This window comes from Castanea sativa, chromosome 1, assembly GCF_040712315.1.
Source record: "Castanea sativa cultivar Marrone di Chiusa Pesio chromosome 1, ASM4071231v1".
Taxonomy (NCBI): Eukaryota; Viridiplantae; Streptophyta; class Magnoliopsida; order Fagales; family Fagaceae; genus Castanea; species Castanea sativa.
In genome coordinates this window covers 47786046-47790907 of record NC_134013.1, presented here as the reverse complement: position 1 = coordinate 47790907, position 4862 = coordinate 47786046, and the positions used below count along the sequence as shown (strand labels likewise).

The window sequence follows — 4862 nt, the reverse complement described above, 5'->3', positions numbered from 1 at the left end:
CTTGATTTCTTGGAAATCAAAGAAGCAAGCTACTGTATCAAGGTCTTCAGGTGAGGCAGAATACAGAGCCATGGCTGTGTCCACTTGTGAGATTGTATGGATTCTCTATTTGCTAAAGGATTTACAAGTTCAACATCATAGGGAAGCACTTTTATTCTGTGATAGTCAATCTGCCTTGCATATAGGATCTAACCAAGTTTTTCATGAAAGAACAAAGCATATAGAGATTGATTGTCACATTGTGAGGGATAAAGTGTTGGCCAAAGTAATAAAATTGAATCATGTTAGAACACATTGCCAATTAGCAGACTTATTGACCAAGGCTTTAGGTTTTAAGCAATTTTCTGAGTTGGTTTCCAAGATGGGACTGATCAACATTTACTCACCCTCAGTCCATCTTGAGGGGGAGTGTCAAAGGCACAATGTGGCAATAGGTGAATCAGCTGCTGCAATAGTGCAGCTTAAGATGCAACACAATGCAGCAGGTAATGCATCAGGATAGCACCAGTGTGCATCAGACCAACCAGAACACTCTGATAATATCACAGCAAATGTCAAAACAATAGATGCGAAGATTGAAGAGTTGGATGACTGTTTAGTAATTGAATCAAGTGGTCCACAGTTGAAGAAAGTGGAGAAGTGTACAGATACATCTAAACGACAAAATATACATGTAGTAGTATAGTTAGTGTTGTTTTTGTAATGGTATGTAAAGCTACTGGTAGTTTTGTGTATAATTAATAGATAGGTTAGTGGTCACGTGTGGTAGTCAGTTGAGTTTGTTAGTTATGTTCACACGTGCAAAGTTTTGGTAAAGTTAGTTATAGAGTATATATATGTACAGATCAGTTCAATCAATAACAGAATTTTCATTTCAATCACAAATTTACTTTTTCATAATGGATTCAGATATTGCTAAAGATAATGTCAAGCCACTTTCTAATGATCACGTTGCTGCTCAAAATTCAAATAAAGATCACGTTGCTACTCAAAATTCAAATGTTCCTATAGTTATCACATAACCTGATCTGTTGTGTTTTATCCTTAGCTCCTCTACCTTTATCTAGGAATTTCTATTGTAACCAAAAACTACTTGTGTTGTGTATATGTATTGGTAATTTAAGCCAATACCATTTACTGAGCTTTTGTTTCACTCATGTTCGTCTAGGAGTTTTCTCCTCTCCCCATATGGGAGTAACCTTAGACAAAAGTCACCTACCTCTAAATAACAATGCCTATTGACGTGACTCCATACATTTTCCTTCATGGACAAAGAACATCCAATTACTTATTGAATAATGAATAATTTTTCCTTTTATATTAAGGAGAATATTTGTCTTCCACACTAAGTAAACTCGCTGCCTTTCACACTAAGGAAAAGCCTTTTCTTTCACGCCTAGGAAACTTAAACTAAATAATTTTAGGAATTTGAGGCAATTTCTAACATATAATTTCAGCTAGAAATTAATAGCCACTATGGGGCTTGATACCATGTGGTTATGTTGATCAATCCATTTGAGAAAAGCTTAAATTACCATTTGAAATTCTCTATCAATCTCAATGCTCACAACAAAACCTTGCTTATGATTTTTGCGAGTGAATGTTAGAGTTTCAGGTGCAACTTTGATTCTCATTCCAATAGGAACATTCTCCAAATGTGCTCGGTAAACAGTATTATCATCGTTTCCAACATTTGTCACAACCCTACTAAATTTCTGTGCCACTGGATATTTGGTTTTATTAGAGAATATGGCCATGAAAGTGGGGTATTTTAGATCATGAATAGGCTTTTGGCTGCAGCTCCATTGAGTTCGTTTAATGACAAGACTTATTTGGCTTTTAGTGTATCCCAGGCCACACAAAATTCAATATAATCTTGAAAAACCGTGTCATAGATGAGTCCAGGATCCATGGCTTGGTTTGGATTGATATGTCCAGCCTCAAATTGTAGAGGTGTCACAGAAAGACCTGTCCCTTGGTCTTTCAAAATTGTGCCAGTATTATCTTTGGCATAGGCTGTGGTCATTATAGCTGATCGGACAGCAGACAGCTGCTGGGTTCCATTCAGGGTGGAGTGCTTTCAACAAAGCTCCAACGCCGGCAACATGAGGTGCCAACGTTGATGTGCCCGACATTATTGCATAATCTGAAGCCAAAACATATTTGCCAACTTGCATGTATGGTATGATGGGAGAAACTGCAGCTAGCCCTTCAAATCCTGGAGCCAGAATATCCGGCTTTAGAACTCCTGGACTGATTGGGTTTGGTCCTTCTGAAGAGAACAAGGCCACTTGAGGTGCAGACTCTGTACCCAACCTTGTCAAGACAAACCTCATGCTTTCCACCTTTGGGTTTCTCACCATTGCCACATACTCTTTAATCAAATATCCTGAAGCAATTGGTAAAATAAGGCTTGGAGTGGAGAACCTATCTGGATGTAAAGTAAATGATTCATTGTTAACGATGATAGCTGCATTAGCGCCTACCCTCTCGAGCTCACTAAGCTGATCAATAGCATAAATATCAGCGCTATAGTCACAGAAGACTGCCTTCTCAACAAACTCTTCTCTATCTAATGCTGAGTAGTTGCACATCGCTTTGCTCTAGTTGGCTTTGCCATAGTACGAAGGCAAATCAGTAACGAAAACGCTTTCTGGAAAGTATGATGTACCTTCAAGGGAAACCCCATTTTCTAGAGTCACTACTGCTTGGAAACTTAGGTCAAGTGTACCAGCCCCTACTGTTGTGATCCAAGGTGCTCCATTGTGTACTGTTTTGAAACCTCGGTCATTTCCAGCAGAACAGACAACAAATATTCCTTTCTCAATTGCAGAAAGAGAAGCAATGGCAATGGTATCCTTGAAATAAGGTGGCTGATCAATGCCAAGGGACAAAGACAAGATGTCAACCCCATCAAGAATTGCTTGTTCCATGCCAGCAAGCAGATCAGTTGCAAAAGTCGATTTTGTTGTTGTTGCCCAACTAACATTGTACATGGCAAGATGTGCATCAGGAGCCACCCCTCTAGCTGTGCCTCTTGCATATCCAAAGTGACTTACACCAGGTACATAGTTACCCACTGCTGTGGATGATGTGTGTATACCATGACCCATGAAATCTCTTACAGAATTAAAGTCTTGTTCCTTGGATATTTGATCACCTGCAGCTTGAAGTCCTTTCCTAAACGTTCGCGCCCCAATGAGCTTCCGATTGCATGCTGAAGGACTAAATGTTGTGCCATTCTCACACTTTCCCTTCCATCTTTGTGGCACTGGTGACATACCCTCATCATTAAAACTCTCACTCTCTGGCCAAATTCCTGTATCAAGAATGCCAACAATCACACCTTCTCCATATGAAGCAGCAGGCCATATGCCAAAGCTTTGTTGTAGCCCAAGAACCTTAGAAGTGTAGGTCGTAAACAACTTGCCAAAGGACTTGGCAATGTGAAATGGAGATTTCTCAATCTCAGAGAGCAGAGAGGGTGTGAGCCTTGCACTGAAGCCATGCATGACATGGTTGTACGAGTACAACAATAGTTCTTTGTTATCAGCAGGAGATGGCAATAATGAATTTAGGATGGAACGATGCCATGATTCATGGATTAAGAAAGACTCAGGCTTGTCAGAATGGTGCATGTGAATCATGTATGTCTTGTATTCTTCAGATTGAGACACTGCATTGACAAAACCAAGCAGAAATAATTGCAGCGAGAGTAGTGCACACTTTGAAATCAGGAGAAACTCATGTTCATGGTTATTGTAGTGATGGGCTAGCTATTGCCGTAGGAAACAATGAGAATTGGAATGTATTTAATACCATAGGAAAGAAATGGTCTGTGCTTAAAATATTCCTTGGTTAATTTCAAAACTATCCGTTGAGTGAGTGAAAGGCTACTTGAATCAAGTCAGAGCCGGCAAAGCAAGCCAATCCAACGAATAGATGGAAAATTCTATTCTATAAAATTTTAAGCAATGAAAGGTAACGTTTATTTAAAAATTTGTGGCAATGGAGCTCGTTGCAATCAGGATTATTGGATTGGCTTCATTTTTTTTTTTTTTGGGAGAGCTAATTACAATATTCTATTAATCCTGCAATTCGAACTCTTTTCCCCAAATCCCCCAAGTATTTTGTGCATAGAGAGGTGTCAATTCAACTACAAAACCTTTGGTTGTTATCATAGACTCATGAATGTATTGGTCCAAAAAAGCATTCGGTGGCAGTGCAACTTAGATATGAATTCAGTGGCTATTACATCCCCAAATTCATACTCTCCTACAGAGAAGAATGCCAGTTGATTTCAAAATAGAACGATTGAAAAAAGGATCAAAGGTCAAGAATTGATCCATGATGGTGTTGCTATGGCAATGAGCAACGTTTCAAAAAGAAGATGCGTTTTGATTTACTTTCAAACATGCCTTTTTTGGTAATGATAAAGGAACCTATATTCAACAATACACACAATATAAACCTTAAACTAGGTTAAGTGCCATCCTCATTAGTATAATTGACACGAGTTATGAAATCTTGTTAATCATTTTTTTTTTCTCAGAATGCTTACCTCACAATATTTGTCTGGCAAGGAGGATATTGGTGGCATTATCCGTATAATACAAATATTTTTTTATTATATTTAATAATCCATATCATAATTAAAATAAATGCAGGCATTTTATAACAAATGATAAATCAAACTTATTATTTTGACATTGAAAATAAACCTACTGTACACTAAAATAAGCAGCATGTAAGAGTGGCAGCCAATTTTTATAATACGGCCAAAATTTAAGTTCAATTTCTTAGATGTTGTATAATAGGTTCCCTAATTGAATCAAAACACATGATTGGATTGACCAATACAA

General features: G+C 38.0%; 1 pseudogene; it reads right to left on the bottom strand.

Annotated features, from left to right (window-relative positions):
* Positions 1-1457: 1457 nt before the first annotated feature.
* Positions 1458-4600, bottom strand: LOC142628629 (subtilisin-like protease SBT3; annotated as a pseudogene).
* Positions 4601-4862: the final 262 nt, after the last annotated feature.